The 20,523-nt window shown below is 48.9% G+C and overlaps 1 long non-coding RNA gene across 1 annotated transcript in view; it reads left to right on the top strand.

Moving 5' to 3' along the window:
* Positions 1-20,523, top strand: part of LOC122095487 — a 39,112-nt gene that overhangs the window by 5,838 nt on the left and 12,751 nt on the right. Inside the window, exon 2 of the long non-coding RNA XR_006145153.1 lies at positions 17,492-17,632. This is a non-coding gene — a long non-coding RNA (uncharacterized LOC122095487). The remainder of the gene's footprint in view (positions 1-17,491; positions 17,633-20,523) is intronic.

The following is a 20,523-nucleotide window of genomic DNA, read 5'->3' on the forward strand; positions in this document are numbered from 1 at the left end:
AAGGAGGAAGAAGGAAAGGAAGAAAGAAAGAAAGAAAGAAAAAGAAAGAAAGAAGGAAGGAAAGAAAGAAAGGCCTCTCAGTCTGCTAGGAATTCTCCCACAGCCTTCCATCAACCCATGTCCGCTGGAGGAAGCAGATGAGAAGCTCTTGAGGGTCTTGAGGGAAAAAGAAAGATAGGCAAGGCCAGAAGCCAGTAGCTCACACCTGTAATCCTAGCTATTCAGGAAGCTGAGATCTGAGGATCACAGTTCAAAGCCAGCCTGGGCAAGAAAGTTCCTGAGACTTGGCTGGGAAGGTGGCTCAGTGGTAGAGCGCTTGCTTTGCATGCATGAGGCGCTGGGTTTCGTTCCTCAGCACCACATAAGCAGGAAAAAAAAGCCGGAAGTGGCACTGTGACTCAAATGGTAAAGTGCTAGCCTTGAGCTGAAGAGCTGAGGAACAGCACCCAGGCCCAGAGTTCAGGCCCCACAACCGGAAAAAATAAAAATAAACATAAATAAAAAAAGAAAGTTCCCGAGTCTCTTATGTTCAATAAACTACTCAGACAAAGCCAGAAGTGGTGCTGTAGCTCAAGTGGTAGAGCACTAGCCTTGAAAGAAAAAACTTAGGGACAGTGCCCAGGCCCTGAGTTCAAAACACACACACACACACACACACACACACACACACACAGAGATATGAGTTCAACACACACACACACAGATATGCTAAAGGTTGTGAGAGGATGAGGAAAAGAAATGATAACATAAGCATCCAGGATAGAAAGAGACACAAACAGCAGGAGAGAGAGAGAGAGAGAGAGAGAGAGAGAGAGAGAGAGCGCTGGAGCTGGAAAGGCGACCAGTTTGTATATGCACCTATGTGGTTTTGGACAGTTGGAGGAAGAGACTTCTAGACTTATATTGCAGGGTGGACAAAGTTTTATATCTGGGTAATTCTAAACAGACATTTTGGGGTGCAGACCTATCTGAGGCAGGATAGGAGTGTCTGAGGGGGTACTGTGTTCCTTGTTTTGACTCTGTTGTCTGCCTAATAGAGAACCCAACCGTCTGACTTTTTTATTTTTATTTTTGCCTGTCCTGGGGCTTGATCTTTGGGCCTGGATGCTGTCCTTGAGCTACTTTTGCTCAAGGCTAGTGTTCTTATCACTTGAGCCACAGCTTCACTTCTGGTTGTATGATTAATTGGAAGTAAGAGTCTCTTGGACTTTCCTGCCCTGCCCTGCTTCACTTTCCTACTCTGTCCTTTCTGCACTGTGATCCTCATATTTCAGCCTCCAGAGTAGCTAGGATTATAGGTGTGAGCCATCAGTGTCCTGCTTCTGACTTTTTTCCATCCTGCCAGTCATGGGGTTTGAACTCAGGGCCTGAGCACTATCCCTAAGCTTTTGTGTTCAAGACTAGTGTTCTACCATTTTGAGCCACAGTGTCGTTTTCATGTTTTGATAGTTAATTGGAACTTTTCTGCCTGGGCTGGGTTTGAACTGCAATCTTCAGATCTCAGATTACAGGCATGAGCCATGGATGCCTGGACCAGCCTTTTTTTCCCCAAAACCATAAATTGGAGATCCTCTGCTTGGTTATATGTCTCAGTACAAGGAAACTGGACAGGATTGTTCAGGTCCACATGACCAGAGGTCTCACGAGCACTGATATGTGCCCAAGAGCACCAAAATGCTTCTCCCTTACTTGTTCAAAATCAGGCTATGGCCTATAACATGGGCATTGTTACAGGCATCCAGAGCTCTGAGAGATTACTACCCAATCTGCTGGGTACTACCCTTCAGCTGGGACTTGGGGGACAGTTTTGAACCAGTCTAGGTCACGTGTGAGCCTGTCTTCTGGCACCTAGCTGCCCCTCTTGGTGACCTACCTATCCCTGCCCACCCTGCATTTGGATTTCAGGCAGGGAGTGGTGACTGCATGTGCCATGGCTGCTCCCTGGAGACACGAACAGAGTTCAGGCACTGCAGATTCAGCTCTTACTGCAATTCAGCAGATTCAGCTCTTACTGGCCTCTGCTGCAATGCATAGCCAGTGGCCATGATGTAGTAAGAATCCTGAGGAAGGTCCAAGTCAGAATTGGTCCAGGTGGGCAGCAAGTGGGATTGGCCCTAATCTTATACCCATTTGGTCCATCCTTATTCTCTGAGAGCTGCACAAAGTGTAGGTTAGAGCTTTGGGTGGGGTGGGACATCTAGAGGGGAATTGTTCCCTTTTTCTCTCTGAGGCAGGTAGAAAGAGGGCCTTGCAGAGTAAAGTCCCTCCTTTGGTTCTGTGTACCCAGGCTGTGCAGCCCAGAACCCAAGGGACTAAGCAGCCATATTGAAATCCTAGTAGAAAAGATTGAGTAGTTTTTGCTTTACAAAGGCATTCCTGGTACAACAATGCCATCAAGTGAATTCCAAAATGGAATCCACCAGCACTTTCTGGGGTTCTCTTAGCTCTGAAAATGGCGTGCACTGGCATTGGAGACTTAGGACTGGCAAGACAAAGGAGGGTGATTCTGGAGGGTTCATGGAGGCATGTGGGGAGTACTTATTAGAACCAACAGGTATTTACCTGGTCTATGCAAGGCTCACAGGTAGAAGAAAAGCCCAGGAGGCCAGCTATGGTGATTGGCAGGCATGCATAGGAAGCACAATGGCAATCATGTCTGTGAGAGTCATGAACGTTTTGGGGCTCTGCCCTCACATGTATAGTTGGCCTGCAATCCCATTTCTTCTGAGGAAACTGCCAGCTAGGAACCAAGCCAGTACCCTGGACCCACTAGGGTCCCTGCTGCATTCAGCCCCATCTTTCCAACCCATGACACACTTGGCGATCCTGACCACCAGCATATCTTCTATGCTTCCTCTGGTTACCCTGGTGTCCCATCTTGGACATCTCCCCCCAACGTCCTTGCCTGTCCTCCCTGTCCTTTGTCCTTCCTCTCACATCTTGTGCTTAATACAGGGAGAAAGATGACCCTCCAGGATCTCCAGCCAGATTTGAGTTCTGTAGGTCCAGGCTCTTCAACAGGGAGAACCTAAGTGGGTGAGCAGCCATTTTGTAGTGCCAGGAAAAGGTTGGCATTTTTTGCTCTGCAAAGGGCAGAAGTACATCAGGCGATTTGGTAGGCTGCCATTCCTGATACAACATTGCCATAAAGCAGATTCTGAAACTCAATCCACCAGTACTTTCGTGAGTGGTCTTATAACTCAAAGGGCATGGGTGCGCATAAGAGATTTTTGAGGACCCACAGAACAAAGGAGTGTGACACCTGGAGTTGTATAGAGAGACCCTGGCAAGCTGCCCAAGCTTTGCCTGGTCTATACAGGGTCAGAGGCTGGAGATGAGCTTCAAGAAGCCAGCCATAGTGTCTGCAAGGCACTGGAAGCACAGATTTCCTGTAGTCAGATGGTGGCCATGTGGGGAAGAGATTGCTGACAGTGTCTACAGAGCTCTAGTGTTTCCTGTCTCTACATCCACTGGGACAGTTGGCCTTCCTCCCCCTTCTTCTGGGGAAACTAGCAGATCCTAGCTAAGTTGGACCCTGGACCAAGGAGGGTGCCTACTACACACAGCCCTATTACTTTCAGGAACTCATGACTAGCGTGGCTTCACTGACTAGTGGCACATCTTCTTGGCACCTTGATTTTGCTGCATCCCATCCAGGAGATGTTTTATGTTGTTCCTGAGTGCAGTCGGGAAGGGGTTGTCTGTGAGCTTTTTTTCACCTCAAGGCTAGATTTCTCCCATTTCAACCACACCTCCACTTCTGGTTTTTTGTTAGTTCATTCAAGTGTCTCAGACTTTCCTACTCAGTCTGCCTTCCAACTGCAGTCCTCAGATCTCAGCCTCCTGTGTAGCTAGGATTCCAGCTGTGAGTTACTAGTGAGGGGTTGTTTTTGGTTTGGTTTTTACCTTCTTTTCTGCTGGAGCAATACTGGGAATGCTGTAGCACAAAAGCCTGAGGAGTGCTGGGAAGTTAGTCCAGTATTCCCAGCCTGTGGAATTATCTTGTTCCATTCTGTGCGATTATCTTTGGGCAGGAGATCTATGTCCTGTCTCTGGCCATGAAGATACATGAGTATCCAGGAGGACCCATGTGTGGAAGAGAGTCCCCTGCAAAAGCCTGGTACTTGCTCTACCATCTCCAGATTCTCAAGCTTTTAGAATATGCCAGGCCTGAATACTTTCCTACCTTTGCCTCCACCCTCACTTCCATCTCTTCTTGCAGCAAAGAGACTGAATTTGGAGACTTGTCCATTCTGGGTCCCCTTGTCCATCGTATAAAGATGGCAACATGGAGCCATCTTAGGGAGTGGCCCCCACACAGGTGCTGCCAACTGAATAACTGAGTCAATAAACTCAGGACTTGAGCTGGAGGGTAAAGTGGTTTGTTCCTTGTAGGCCTCAACAAGTGCTGTCACCTGGGAATATCAGACCCTTCCCAGGCAGACCAGCATTTATATGCTGGGAAGTGTAAGGTCATAGAGCTCAGGCTGTTAGTCCAGGAACTGCTAGGCAGCATCTTGTGCCTAGCACCCTGTGCTGGGTGGGTGGGAGCCAAAGTTCCAACATCAAGTGATAAAGCTCCTGCAGCTTGCTTTTTGTCAAAGGAGCATCATTGAATATTTGACCCAAACCAGGTTGACCTTTGGGTCACTTGAAGTCTAGGATGGGGAGGGAGTTGGGTACAGTAGCTGTGATGCTGATTGTTGGGGTTCGTTCAGATACTGGACCTGTGTTATTCTGGGGAAATGTTTCCAGTTTGTTAGGAATTGTCCAATAGATTTCCCTTGCCTATGTGCTAGTTTGGGAGAGTTGGGAAAGGTTTTTTTTTTGAGGTTATTGAAGAAACAAGAGTATTATGCAGCTTTGTAAGGGGCTCAGGAAGAGAAATGGAATTCTACATAAATAAGACATGTATGTGTGCACACATACACACACAGCAGGACACAGTGAGATGGAGACAGATAGAGAAGGAGTAGGCTATGTGAGTGTACACCATGTCTGTTTTGGATAGTTGGGGGGAAGATCCTAGACCTGTGGACTTTGGAGAAGGGGTGCAGGATACACAGACAAATGAGGTTTTGTTTCTGTGTAATACTAAGAGCACAATTTGAGTCCAAATCAGGCATGGGGATGGGGTGGAGTGGCTGAAGGGGTAATGTGTTTCTTGTTTTCACTTGTCTCTAGAGCAGAGTTGCTTCCTTTAATGTGTAAATAGACGATCCTCCCATCTGTTTTCTGTTTCAGCACCAGGAAAGTAACCAGAGTTGTACAGATCTGCCTGACCATTTGTCATACTCAGCCATGATCTGTGGGCAAGAGCACCAAAGGGCTTTGGCCTTGGCCTTGTCTGTTCATGGTTGGGCCATGACCTACAACATAGAGTTGTCACAAGTATTAAGAGTTCTGTGTGATTTTTTTTTTTTTTTTTCATTCTGTCTTCCCCCTAAGACTTCAGGTAGGATACACTTGGGATGATGCTGAGCCAGCTAGGCAAGGTGTCAAGTGTCTTGTATCACCTGGCTGCCTCTCTGAGTGATCTTTGTCAGTGCTCAGCTTTGTGCTCAGATTTTGGGTAGGGAGGGGGGGACTGCATATGCTAGGGTTACTCCCTGTGGACAAGAGTAGGGGCCAGGCACTGCAGCTTCAAGCCACTTTGCTCCCACTGGTGCCCTTTCTGCAATCCTGAGCCACTGGCCATTATGCACACTAAAGATTCCAGAGAGAAGGCCCAAGTCAGAATTGCTCTAGGTGGGCGGACAAGCAGGGTTGGCTCTAACCTGGTGCCCATTTTATCTATTCTTCCTCTCTGAGATTTGCCTAAAGACAAAGGCAGGGAAAGGGTGATTTAGAGACGTAGGTGGGGCGGGATACCTAGTGGGGGGAGCTTGTGCTAAAGGCAGGTAGAAAGAAGACCCTATAGAGTCCCTGATCTGCAGGGCAGAGCCTACGTCATACCTTTGGTAAATGAGCAGCCATTTTATATTGCTAGCAGTAAAGGTAAAGGTTGGCGTTTTTTTGCTCTGCAAAGGGCGGAGGGAGTACAGCAGGGGCAGGGCAGCTGGGTATTCCTGGTACAACACCGCCATCAAGCGGATTTAGAAACAGGATTCACCAGCACTTTCCCTGTGCGCTCTCAGAATTAGAAGGAGCTGCACATGCGCACAGGGAACTCAGAGACCCACAGGGCAGATACCGGCACCCTGGAGGGTTTTGGGGTCCTGGGAAGCGCATGGAGATCCCTTGGCACAGCTGACCCGTGTCTGCCTGGTCTTTGAAGGGTCAAGGTGGGAGGAAAGACCAGGCTGCCAGCTAGGGTGTCTCTGGGCAGGAACAGGAAGCACTGGCTCTGTGTTGAGGTGGCTGCCATGTCAGGAATGGATTGAGAGCAGCATCTGCGGAACCCTGTGTCTTGGGTTCTTCAGCCGCCCAATTCTTTTTTTAAATTGTTTTTTTGCTCCCTCCCACCGTACCTCCCTCACTTTCCTTTCTTGTGTCTGATGTAGGCAAAAAGACTGCAAGGGTCCATGGCCTGGCTGGGTGCTATGTTACTGTGACCTGTAGCCCAGAGCCCAAGGACGCCAACAGCCATTTTGAAATCCTAATGGAAAAGGTCAGTACTTTTTTTTTTGCTCTGCAGAGGGCAGAGGAAGTACAACAGGAGGATAGGCTGGCATTCCTGGCACAAAACTGCCATCAAGCGGATTCTGAAATAGAATCCACCAGCACTTCCTGGTGGCCTCTCAGAACTGGAAGGGGTACTCATTTGCCCTGGAGACTCTGAGCCTGCAGGACAAAGGGTGCCTTTGGAGGGTCCAGGAAGCTTGTGGGTGAGCCGTTGGTAGAGACGACCTGTGTCCTACTAGGAAACAGAAAAGTCAGAGATAACCCCAAGAAGGCAGCCATGGTGACTGGCCCATGGGCACAAAAAGATGGGGCTCAGTATAGGTGGCCACCATGTCTGTGTGGAGTTGCTGACAGTGTCTACACAGACCACAACATCTTAAGGCTTTGCATTTATTGGGAAAGTTGGTCTTCATGCCCCTTTCCTAAGTGTAACAGGCATATTGTAACCAAGTGGGTCCCTGCTGCACACAGCTATCCTTTCAGGAACCCAAGACTAGACCAGTACTTGGAATGTAGCTGCACAAAGGCCTTAGGCATGCTGGGAATACGGTCTGGGAATCACCCTGGCCTTGTGGAATTGTTTTTCTCTATGTGTGTCTTCTGTGAGCTGGGGATTCTGTCCTGGAATGTATCTGGCCAGGCAGATGTAGAAGTAGAGCCCAGGAAGAAATGGACCTTTTTTGACATTGAGGCCCTTTATAGCTGCAGCATCCCTGTGTAGAGGAGAAGAGCCATTGATTGGATCTCTTCAGGTTCTTCTGTGCTGAGCACAAGCCACGCCTGAATGCTCCCCTACCTTTCATCCTATCACATGCTTACTACCAACAATAGGAGGTGAGGATAATACATTTGAAGACTTGCACCTTCTTGGCCCCCTTGATCATGGAGTGATGAAACCAACATTGAGCTACCTTAGGTGCCACCAACTGATCATCTGGGTCAGTTTGAGCTAAAGGGTTAGGTGTTTATTCCTTGTAGGCTTTAACATGTACTGCCAAACTCGGAATATCTAGGACACAACATCCTTGGGCCCTCACCTAGGAAGAACATTCTTTGTATACACAAGGATTGTCCAGGAAGCTCCACGTCACAGAGCTAAGGTGGTCAAACTAATGGCTAAGAGGCAGCCTCTTGTGTACATCAACTTGGGCTAAGCTCAGGTGGTTGTGTGGGGGCTAAAATTTGAAAGTCCAGTAGTGGAAATCCTTTTACACCATAGTTGTCTTTTGTTCTGTTTTTTTTTTTTTTTTTGGCCAGTCCTGGGGCTTGAACTTAGGGCCTGGGCACTGTCCCTGAGCTTCTTTTGCTCAAGGCTAGCACTCTACCACTTAACCACAGTGCCACTTCTGGCTTTTTCTGTTTATGTAGTACTGAGGAATTGATCCTAGGGCCTCATGCATGCTAGGCAAGCACTCTACCACTGAGCCACATTTCCAGCCCTGCACTATTGCTTTTTGTCAGTGGAGCCTCTGGATATTTGGCCCAACCCAGGTTGACCTCTAGGTCAGTTGAAGGACTAGGGTTGGGGAGGGAGGTAGAGGCATAGTGCAATAGTTGTGGCTCTGTTTTTCTGGGTTCTGTCAGACATTGTACCTGTGTTAACACATTCTGGAGAAATGCCTCTCAGTCTGTTAGGATTTCTCCCATAGCCTTCCCTTGCCTGTGTCTTAGTTTGTAGTGAGTTTTCAAGGGGCTTTTGCTGAGAATAAAAATGTATTATGCAGGGTTGTAAAGGGATGAGCAAGAGAAATGGAAATTGACATTAAACACTTAGAAGAGAGACAGAGACACACACCAAGCAGAACCAAGAAACAGACAGACACAGACAAGGCAAATAAAGAAAGAAGGAGGTAGTGTATGTGTGTACCCATGTCTATTTTGGACAGTTGGAGGAAGATACTCTGAGGTCTGAGCAGCCTGGGATATGTATGCAGAGTGTACACACAAATGAAGTTTTGTTTTGGGGGCAAGCCTGAACAGACATTTAGGAGTCCAAATCTGGCTGCAGTAGTTCAGGAGTGGCTCATGGCCATTTTATGTTTCTTTTTTCTTTTTTGGCAGTCAGCTCAAGGCAAGCACTCTGCCACTTGAGCCACAGTACCACTTCCGGTTTTCTGGTGGTTAATTGGAGATAAGAATCTCACGGACTTTCCTGCCTGGGCTGGCTTTGAACCACGATCCTCAATCTCAGCCTCATGAGTAACTAGGATCACAGGCATGAGCCACCAGTGCCCAGCTTTATACTGTGTTTCTTGTTTAGACTTAGTATTATCTCCAGAGCTGAGGCCTTCACAGCTTGTCTGCTTTTACAGCATAACTTGGGAATCCTCCCACCTGTCATGTGTTTCAGCACCAGGAAGGTGGCCAGGATTATACAGGCCTACCTGATCATTTGTTACAACCAGCCATGATCTGTGGGCAAAGCACCAAAGGGCTTTGGCCTTGCCTGTCCAACATCTAGTTCCATCCTACAGCACTGAGTCTCATAAGCATCTGGAACTTTGCATGACTTTCATCCCATCTTTCCCCAAGACTTCAGCTAGGACTATGGACATTGTTGAGTCAAGGCCAGCTATGAGCCTGTCCTCTGGTATATGGCTGCCCTTCTGATTGACCAACGTACACCTGCCCAGCCTTATACTTGGATTTTCTGAAGGGAGCTCTGACTGCATTTGATAGGGCTGCTTTCAGGTCACATTGAGCTCTCACTGGTAGCCTTTCCTGTAACTCTGAGCCAGTGACTATGTTGCATGTTAAAAGTCCTGACAGAATTTGTCCAGGTGAAGAGATAGAAGGGTGGCTCCAAATCAGTACCCATTCTTTCCATCCTTCCTCTCATGCTTCTGCCCAAAGGCAGAGACAGGAAAAGGACAAATTAAAGCTCTGGGTGAGGTGGGATGACTACAGGGGAGCTGTTCCCATCTTGTGTCCAAGGCAGGCCTAAAGAAGGCCATTCAGTGTCCGTGGCCTGCAAGGCAGAGCCCAGGCCCCTGACTGGGTTCTTTGCACCCAGGCTGTGCAGCCTAGAAAAGCCATTTTATAGTCTTGGCGGAAAAAGTTGGCATTTTTTGCCTCACAAAGGGTGGAGGGAGTGCCACAGGGGAAGGGCAGGTTGGCACTACTGGTACAACACTGCCATCAAGCAGATTTAGTTTTCAGAATCTGCCAACACTTCCTGGTGCACTCTTAGAACTGGAAGGGTGCACATGTGCACAGAGACTCCAGAGATGCAAGACAAAGGAGGATCCCTTGGAGGGCCTGTGGCTTTAGGAAGCTTGGGGTGAGAGGGTCCTTGGCAGAGACAACTTGTGTCCTACTGGGATGTGGAAGGGTCATAGGCAGGAGACAACCCCAGGAGGCCAGCCATGGTGGCTGGCAGCGGGAACAAGAAATCCAGGCTCTGTGGTCAGGTGGCTGCCATGTCTGGGAGGAATGGCTGACAGTGTCTGTAGAGCCTCAGCATCTTGGGGCTTTGTGTTCACCAAAACAATTGACCTTCACCCTTCTTTCTTGTGGGTAACAAGCATATCGCAACCAAGTGTGTCCTTGGACCCAGGATGGTTCCTGCTGCACAAAGCTCCTATCCTTTCAGGGACCAATGACTGGCACACCTGAGCAGTGGCATACAGCTGCAAAAAGGCCTTAGGCATGCAAGGAATGGGATCTAGTACTGGGCAGCAACTAGAGTCCCATGGAAGTAACTTGTACCATTCTGTATGTGTCCTCTGTGTACTGAGGATCCTGGCCCTGTCTCTGGCCAGGTAGATTGCAGGAGTAGAGTTCAGGACGAAATTGTTCTCCTGACTTTTAAGCCTTGTGTAGATGCATGGCCCTTGTGTGGAAGAGAAGGGCCCCTGCAATTTCCAGACTGTTGTTTTGTTATCTCTCCTGGTTCTCCTGTGCTCAGAATATGCTAGACATACCTTTCATCTCACTCTACTACCCACATCCCCACTCTTAGCAATGGCAGTTCAGGTAACTGCATTTAGAGACTTAGCCCTTCTGGAATGCCTTGCCCATGATATGATGAGAGCAACATTGAGTCACTTTAGTGAGTGGCCCTGCACAGGTGTCACCAACTGAATGCCTGAAGCAGTACACTCAGGGTTTCAGCTGGATAGTTACATGGTTCTTTCTTGTAGGTCTCACCAAGTGCACTGAAGACTAAAAGTATCTAGGAAGTGGCCGCCTGGAGCCCTGTCTAGGGAGAACATCTTTATTGGGCCTGATGATGTGATGGGAAGCGCCAGGTCATGGACCTTTCCTGTGCCTTGCATCCTGTGCTCAGCTCAGGTTGGTGGATGGAAATTGGTGGATGGCAAAGCTTCAAAGTTCAATAGTAAACCTGCACCTATCAGAGGAGCCAAACCTGGTCTTTGGCCCAATGCAGGTTGAACATTGGGTCACTAGAAGGCCTGGGGTGAAGAGGGAGTCAGGGACATAATAGTTGTATCCCTACTTCTTGCTGGTATTGGGACAGTGTTTGGTCCTTTTGATGAAATACATTTCATCTGTGAGGAATTGTCCCCAGCCTTCCCTCTCCCCTGTCCATTGAGGGAGTAGGCAAGGGGTTATTAAGGGCCTGAGGGAATAGGAACCAGGCAAATTATAAGAGGTTCTTGAAGAGTGAGGGAATGGAAATCTGCATAAGCAAATGGTAATCTGCATAAATACCCTGGAGCCAGAGAGAGAGAGAGAGAGAGAGAGATAAGCAGGATCCAAACCGAGAGACATACCCAGTAAACAGAGACACACACAGTGAAAGAGAAGGAAGGTGTGTGTGTGTGTGTGTGTGTGTGTGTGTGTGTGTGTGTGTGTGTGTGTTATACACATGTGTTTTGAAGGAAGACACACTGAGCCCAATGGACCCTGTGGAAGTGGATGACATCAAGTGGAAACTGAATCCAGCAGCATTTCTACCAGCTCTCTTAGAAGTGGGAGGGTTGTGCATATGCACTTGAGACTCAGGACAGGCAAGACAAAGGAGGGTGCACTTGCAGAGTTTGGGGCCCATAGAGGGTTATCCTTGGCCCAACCAACAGTTGTTTGCCTGGTCTGTGCAAGGCTCACAGGCAGAAAAGAAGCCCAGGCCACCAGCCATGGTGGCTGACAGCACAGGGAGGGATTGCAAGCAATGTCTGCAGGGCCATCAGCATCTTAGGGCTCTGCCTCCACATGGACAGTTGGTCTCCATCTTCCTTTCTTCTGAGGAAACTGTCAGATAGGAACCAAGCTGGTGCCCTTGACTCACTGGGGCCCCTTCTGCATTCAATACCATCTTTTCCAGAACCACCACCCTGACTACCTGCAGGCATATTTCTGCTGCTTGGGTGTTGCTCCTGCATTCTATCTGTGACATCATTTTTCCCCCTTTTCCTTTCTACCTCATCCCCCACATTCCTCTCCCTTCTTGTTCCAAATACCCAGAAAAAGATGACCCTCCAGGATTTAAGTTCTGTGAGCCCTAGCTGTGCAGCCCAGAGCCAAAGTGCATGAGCATCCATTTTGTAACCCTAGTGGAAAACATTAGCATTCTTTCTAAAGGGTGGAGGGAGCACAGCCAGTAAAAGGATGGCTGGCAATCATGGTACAACACTGCCATCAAGCGGATTCTGAAACGAAATCCACCAGCACTTAGGTGAATGCTATTAGAACTGGAATAGGTGCATGCGCACAGAGACATCTGGGCACAGTAAAAAGGAGAGAGCTCCAGGAGGGGTCTGGGGTCTTGGGTGCATGGGGAGCCCTTCTGCATGCCAACCTGTGTGCCACTGAGCTGAGGAAATCTCAGGAGCAGGAGACAAGCACGGGAGGCCACCTATGGTGGCTAATTGGACACAGGAACCACAGGCTTTGTGGTCAGATGGAAGCAATGTCTGGAGGGGATTGTGGTCAGTGTATGCTGAGCCCTCAGCACTTCAGGCTTCCCAATCACCTGGACAGTTGGCTTCCATCTCCTGTCTTGGGAGGAAACTCGCAGATCCTAAGCAAACTCTACTTATGGTAGACGTGTGTGTGTGTGTGTGTGTGTGTGTGTGTGTGTGTGTGTGTGTGTGTGTGTGTGTGTGTGTGTGTGTGTGTGTACATGTATCCTAATCCTGTGTGTGTGTGTGTGTGTGTGTATGTGTACATGTATCCTAATCCTGGGGCTTGAACTCATGGCCTGGGCACTGTTCCTGAGCTAATATTTGCTCAAGGGTAGTGATCTGCTACCTGACTTGCAGCTCCAGTTGCTTTTTGTGGTTAATTCGAGGTAAAAGTGATTAATATACCACTAATCAGTAACAACAATCCAGTCATGGGTTCCTGGAAGGGATGGACTGTGTTGAGCAAGGCTCCTCCTTTGTCCAGCGACTCTCGTTGGTTCAGGTATACTATCTTGGTTCCCATCTGCCAGATTCCACAGAGAAAAAAGAGATGAGGCTGACTGTTCAGGTGGTCGCAGAGCCTGAGAGGCTCAGGACTCTGCCCAGAATTCCTCCCAGACATGGCTGCCACTGACCAAAAACACTATGTATGCATCCTGTGCCCTGTTAGCTGACCTAGCTGGCTACCTGGGCTTATTTCCTGCCTTTGATGCTTCCTTGGTCCAGTCAGACACAGGTGTGCTTAGCCAAGGGCTTCCTACATGCCTTCCAGGACCCCAGATTCCTCCAGGGCTACACTCATTTGTACTGACTGTTCAGATTCCCCTCTGTTCATGCACCTATCTTCCAGTGCTGAGCACTCCCCGAAGTGCTGGTGGATTCTGTTTCAGAATCCGCTTGATGGCAGTGTTGTACCAGGAATACCCTCTTGCCTTCCCCCTGCTGCACTCCCTCTGCCTTTTGCAGAGCAAAAAACTGCCAATCTGTCCACTAGAGGTACAAAATGGCTGCTCATCAGCTTGGGCTCTGGCCTTCACTGCACTGGAACACAAAACTAAACCAGGGATTTGGGCTCTGCCCTGTGACTTGGGAGGGTCCTCTAAATGCCCATGTTAGGCACAAAAGGGGAAAGGCTCCCCTCCAGAAATCCCAGCCCACTCAAGGCTCTACCATATGCTTTTCTTGGCTCTGCCCTCAGGCAGAGGTCAGGGAAAACCCTGCCCACCTGGACCTATTCTAATGGGCCTTTTCATAGGACTCTTAGCATGCATCATGGCCACTGGCACACAGGCCAGCAGTGACAGATCAAAATGGCCTGAAGCTGCAGTGCCTCAACCCTGACCCTGCTTCCCTCTGCAGGGAACAGCACTAATATGTGCAGTCACCTCTCCCTACTTGAAAGAAATTGAGTTACAAGGCTTAGCAGGCAAAGGTAGGTCACCTAGAAAGCCAGATGTCAGAGGACAGACCCATGCTGGCCTAGGCAGGCTCAGTATTCCCCAAGATCAGCTGAAGTCTTGGATAAGATGATAGGGTGAAAATCAGGCACAGTCCTGGATGCTTGTGATAATTTATGTGTTGTAGGCCAGTGACAGTTGTAGATAGGCAAAGCTATAGCCTTTGGGTGCTCTGGTGTACAGAATATTATATTTCGTGTGACCTAAGGTCAGGTGGACATGGACAATGGTGGCCATTTTTGGGTGCTGGGACACATGACAGATGGGAGCATCCTCATGTTAATGCTTTAAAAGCATGCATGTTGTCAGGGCCTCAGTTCTGTAGACAACCCAGAGTCAAACAAGAGCCACAGTACCCTCTCAGCAACTGCTGCCCCACCCTAGCACCAAGTCCTCACACTTGGGGATTCTGTTTAAGTAACCCAAGTACAAAATCTTGTTTGTCCACCCTGCATCTCTTTTACAGGACCCATTAAGCTCAGTGTGTCTTTTTTCAACAATTCAAAATGCACATGCCTGTACACATTTGCTCTGTCTCTCTCTCTCCCTTCCCACCCCCCTCCAATTTTCTGTGCTGCAGTCTCTTTCTCTAGCTACTGAGTATTTATGTAGATATACATGCTCTTCATGAACCCCTCATAACCTGCCTAAGGCCCTTAAGAACCCCTTGCTTTCTTCATCAAACGACACATCGTGAGTGAATGGGAGAATTCCTAGCATACTAAAAGACATTTCCTAAAAAGGAGTGAACACAGTCTCAATACCAGCAATAACTTGGATAAGTAGGGACACAGCTATTGTGTCCCTGCCTCCCTATTCATCCTAAGCCTTCAGGTGACCTAATTTAATTCATCCTGCAATGGGCCAAAGACCAGGGAGTCTCCTCTGATAAACAGTTACACCGCAGGTACAGGTTTTCTATTTAACTTTGACACTTTTGCCCCCACCCCCCAACCTGATTTGAGCACAGGGTGCAGGGCACAAGAAGCTGCTTGCTGGTACCTGATCTGACCACCTGAGGTCCTTGATCTGGCAATTCCCATCCCATCCTCAGCATGGTAAGAATGTTCTCACTAGGAAAGGGCTCCAAGAGGTGACCTAGAGATATTCTTAGTCTTGGGTGCACTTGGTGAGACCTGTAAGAAACAACCAACTCACCATCCAGCTGAGTACTGCCTCTGGCAATAAGTTGGTGGCACCTGTGCAGTGGTCACTCCCTAAGGTGGCTCAATGTTGCTCTCACTACATCCTAGGGGAGTGGTCGCAGACAGGACAAGTCTCCAAACACAGTCGCCTCTGACTTGCCATCGCTGAGAGTGGGGATATAGATAGTAGGGTGAGGTTAGAGGTAGGCCTGGCATATGCTGAACACAGGAGAACCAGGAGAGATGGCAAAGCAGGATATTCAGGGGTCTTCTCTTCCACAAAGGTGGCATACATCTACAGAAGGCTTAAAAGTTAGGAGAGCTCTTCCTAGATTATTCATGCATCTGCCTGGCCGGAAAAATAGCCAGGATCTCCAGTACATAGAGGACACAGAGAAGGCCACAAGTGATTTCCACTGGCCAGGGTGACTTCCAGCAAGTTCCCAGCATGCCTATGGCCTTTGTGCAGCTGTACTGTTGTCCAAGAAAACAAAGGAAGAAGCCAGGCCTTGGTAGCTCACTCCTGTAATCCTAGCTACTCAGGAGGCTAACATCTGAGGAGTGTAGTTTGATGCTAGCCTGGGCAGGAAAGTCCCTGAGACTCTTATCTCCAATTAACTACCAGAAAATTGGAAGTGGAGCTCAAGGTGGCAGAGCACTATCATTGAGTAGAAAAGCTCAAGAACACTGCCCAGGTTTGAGTTCAAGCACCAAGGCCAAAAAAAAAAAAAAGATGTAAAAAGAAAAAGGAAAAAAAAAAAGAAAAAAGTGGTATCTTGGATGGGATGCCAGAAAGATACCTAGACAGCCAGGAATAGGCCAATGCTCAGGGATGCCAAGACCATCTTGAGTTCCTGAAAGGAAAGCTCTGTGCAACAGGGACCCTCCTGTTTCCAAGAACTGGCTTGGCATCTGCCTGGTGCACCCCAAACACCGAGATGCTGAGGGCTCTGCAGACACTGCTGGCAATTCCTCCCAGAATAGCCAACACCTGACCACAGAGCCTGTGCTTCCCGTGCCCCCATGGCAGCTACCATATTAGGCCTTCCGCGCTTGTCTCTTAACTCTCACCCTTCCATGGCCCAATAAGTGACAAGTCATCTCCACCAAAGGCTCTCCACATGCTTGCCTCCAGGAGTACTTTCCTTTGTCTTGCTGGTCCCCCAATTGTCCCTGTGCGCATGCGCACCCCTCTAGTTCTAAGAACGCTTGTGGACTTGCTGGTGGATTCTGTTTCAGAATCCGCTTGATGGCAGTGTTGTACTGGGAATGCCAGCCTGTCCTTCCCTCCGATATGCTCCCTCCGCCCTTTGTGGAGCAAAAAACGCCAATCTTTTCCATTCGGACTGCTCTTCCATTTAGGCTCAGGACTACACAGCCCAGGTACAAAAAACCCACGCTTGACCCTGGACCTTGTAGGGTTCTTTTTGCGTTCATTAGGCACAATTAGAGAAAGGGAGGAAGATATCTAGGGAGAACAAATAAGACTGTCCAAGCGGCTGAGGAACCCGACACACAGGCTTCCGTAGATGCCCACAATCCTTTCCAGACATGGCTGCCACCTGACCACAGAGCCCTTGTTCCTGCTGGGAGCCACTCTAGCAGACTGCCTGAGTTTTCTTTCCCCCTTCCAGAGACCAGGCTCTCCACCTGCTTGCCTCCAGGAGTACCCTCCTTTGTCCTGCCGGTCTCCGGGGGTCCCGTGCGCTTGCGCGCCCTCTCCAGTTTTAAGAGCTCTTGCGGAAGTGCTGGTGGATTCCCTTTCAGTTGTGCCAAGGCTTCCTCACGTGCCTACCAGGAACTGGAGCCCTTCCTGGGGCGCCCCGATGTGTCCTGTGTATCCCTGATTTTCCCCTGCACATGCACATCCATTCCAATTTTAGGAAGAGCTCGGGTTAAGTATTGGTGTATTCTGTTTCAGAATCCACTTGATGGCAGTGTCGTACCAGAAATGGCAGCCTGCCTTCCCCTGCTCCACTCCCTGTGCCACTTGACATCCTTTCCCACTAGAACTCCAAAATGTCTGTTCACCTACTGGACTCAGCTACACTTCCTGGGTGCACAGAACCAAAGGATGTACCTTTGGGACTCTGGAGGGTCTTCTTTACGGATCTCTGGAGAGTATTCTTTCCAACTGCATTAGGCACAAAATGGGAGCAGCTTCCCCTGTAGGTGTCCCATCCCACCCAGGTCTCTAACCTACCCTTTACCTGCCTTTGGGCAGATCTCAGAGAAGTACAGCCAGAATGGGCACCAGGTTAGCCATCTGCCCAGCAGGCCTGGGACTCTGAAAGGTCCTTTATGTGACTGCCTTAGTAAAAGGGACAGGCTCTCTCTCCAGCATCCTACACCACTGGGAGCTTCAGCTTACCCTTTACCTATCTCTACCTTTGGCCAGGTCTCAAAGAGGAAGGATGGACAGAATGGACACCTGCTTGGGGACAACCCTGTTGTCTTCTGACCTGAACCAATTCTGACTCCTCAGAACTCTCAGCATGCGTCATTGGCCACTGACTCACAGTTGCAGCAGAGACCACTGGTGAGAGCTAAGTCCCTGAACCTTGATTCTCTCCTGGGAGACATTCTAGCACAAGGAATCAGTTCTTACCATCTGAAATCCAGAACAAGGATGGTTATTGGTAGATTGGTCAACCAGAGGGCCAGCCATTTGCCAGAGGACAGGCTCACGCAAGGCTTCAATGCTGTCCTACATTCCAGCTGAGGTCTTGTGTTCAGACAGGATGACAGTCACTCAGGCAGAGCCCTGAAGCTTGTGGTAGCTCCTGTTTATTAGGCAGAAGCACTACAGTGAACTAGTAAGGCCAAAGCTCTTTGGTGCTCTGGATCACAGATCATCTTTTGGTGGGACCTCTGATCATGTGGTACTAAGATATAAGACAGATAGGGACTGCCCCCCGCCCCCAGTTATGCTGTTTTGTTTTGTTTTTTTAAAAAAATTTTTTTAGGGGGGGGGTGCGGTCGTGGGGCCTGAACTCTGGGCCTGGGCGCTGCCCCTCAGCTCTTCAGCTTAAGGCTAGCCCTCTACCACTTGAGCCACAGCGCCACTTCTGGCTTTTTTCTGCTTATGTGGTGCTGAGGAATCGAACCCAGGGCCTCAGGCATGCAAGGCAAGTGCTTTACCAGTGAGCTACTTCCAAGCCCTTTATTTTTTTGTTTAAAGACAAGTTTTACACCACCATGTGTGTCTAGAATTGCCAAGAAATAAAATCTCATTTGCCTATCTAACCTGTACCCCTTCCCCAGGCTTAATAGGTTTCAGTCTCTCCCTCCCACTGTCCAAAACACAATATGGGTTTAAACACACATATACTAGTGTCTGTTCTGTCTCAGTCTGCCCTACCTGCACTCTATCCTGCTGTCTGTGTTTGTCTCTCCCTGTCTGACTTCTGGGTGTTTATGTACATTAACAATCTCTCTTCCTCAGCCCCCACACCTGTTAGCATTATGCCCACCTTTGGTCCTCAGCTCCACCCATACCTGAGCTCCTCCCTGCCCTGGAATTCCCACCGTACAGCTAGCCATTCCCTCTCTCCACCCAGACCCACCTGAGCAAGCACCTATCTCACTTCCTGCCCATGAGACCCTCCTGCTACCTAGATAGGATGTGTGCCATGTGCTCCCTCTCCTGGGAAATATGGCTCTTCTAATAAACCTTATAATAATCTTTCTCATGTGCCTGCTTGCCTCTGTGTGGTCCCCTGGGATGGACATGAAGGACCCTTTCATTTGGTGTGAAGCCTGGGACAGGTTTCCTGGTGGATTTAGCAAATCCCCACTTATGTGGGTCCAACCAGCTGCCCTGGGACCCAGCACACAATCCTACACTCCTGTCACTAGAGGACCACCAAGGTAACTTTCTCCTGACCTAGCGCTCTCCCTGCCCATCCAACACCAGCTAATTAAGTCCAACCCCCAAGTAAGTGATGAGTTCGGAGGCTTAGCTTTCACTGTGCTAGCTCCGTGCTTCTGTGGGAGGGCTTCAGGGCCCTCAAAACTTGGCCAAGTATCTAAGCCAGAGGGCCTTCATGGCCAAGGGCCTCAGTAGCTGAGGGACGCCATTGGAAAGTGATGACCTGATCATTGGTATTTTTTGGACCAAATTGCACTGCCGAGGACCCTCCGCAGCAAGCTTTTGCCTCCTTTTGCCTCTGGTCACTTATCATGGGAAGGACACAACTAAGTTTCTTTACAATCAAATTTGGCCCCAAATTTAAAACTCCACTTCTGCAAGCACTCGGGCAGGGAAAATATCTCTCTCTCTCTCCCTCTCCCCCCCCCTCTTTCTCGCTCATAAACCTTATAATAATCTTTCTCTTGTGCCTGCTTGCCTCCAGGTGGTCCCCTGGGTTGGACGTCAAGGATCCTTTCAACACCTATGCCTAATTTTCTTACTGCCTCATGACCATCAAGAACCCATTACCTATTTGCTCCAAAGAAAGACATAGGCAAGATTACATTTCCATTATCTCTTCCTCATCCCTTCACAACCCTAACATTGTTACTCCCTGAGGACCCCAAAGAATCTCTCCCCAATTTGCATTAAAGGAAGACCTCAACTAGAAAATTCAGGCTGTGAGAGAATTCTTAGACTAAGAGGCATTTCTCCAGAATAAGAGAATACCAGTGCCAACAACCAGTGCCATATCTATTCTGCCTCTGCCTCCCTCACCATCTTACCCCTTCATGTGACCTTAAGTTCAACTTGGGATGGGTCAGAGAACCAGAGAGATTACTCTCACCAAAAGCTATGCTACAGAAGCAAATTCACTACTGGAATTTGGAACTTTGGCACCCACAAGCCTGAACTAAGCATAGGGTTTGGGGAACAAGAAGCTGCCTACCAGTCCCAGGGGTCTGACCAGAGCTCTGTGGCCAGGCTCTTCCTACCCATCCTATGCTCACTAAGGATGCTCGCTCTGGGCGAGAGTCTGAGGACCTCACTTCCCAGTCTCACTGTACTTCATGAGACCTACAGGAAACAACCACCTAACCACAACAAGTGAAACCCTGCCTGCACTCTGGTCAGTTGGTGGCAACTATGTAGGGAGGGCACCTCTTTTAGGTCACTCAGTATTGCTCTTACCAAACCACAGGTAAAGGGATAAGTCTCCAAATTCAGTCACCTCTGATCTACCCATGCTGAGAGTAGAACTTGAGAACCAAGAGAGGCCAGCCCTTTGCAGGAGCCTCTCTTCTACACAAGGGTCCTGCATCATTAATGTCAGGATGGCCATTTCCTCCTGTTTGTTTCTGCATGGCCAAAGACAATACCTGGACCTCCTCTCTAAAGATGACACCCAAGGTAGAGAACAAGAAAATCCCACAGGGCCTAGAGAGCTACATAGTACTAGCCTAAGTTACCAGCAAACCTGGGGTCTTTGTACTGCTGTGTTCCCACTACTGCTCAGG

Source organism: Dipodomys spectabilis, unplaced genomic scaffold (assembly GCF_019054845.1).
Source record: "Dipodomys spectabilis isolate Male_0828 unplaced genomic scaffold, ASM1905484v1 ptg000353l, whole genome shotgun sequence".
Taxonomy (NCBI): domain Eukaryota; kingdom Metazoa; phylum Chordata; class Mammalia; order Rodentia; family Heteromyidae; genus Dipodomys; species Dipodomys spectabilis.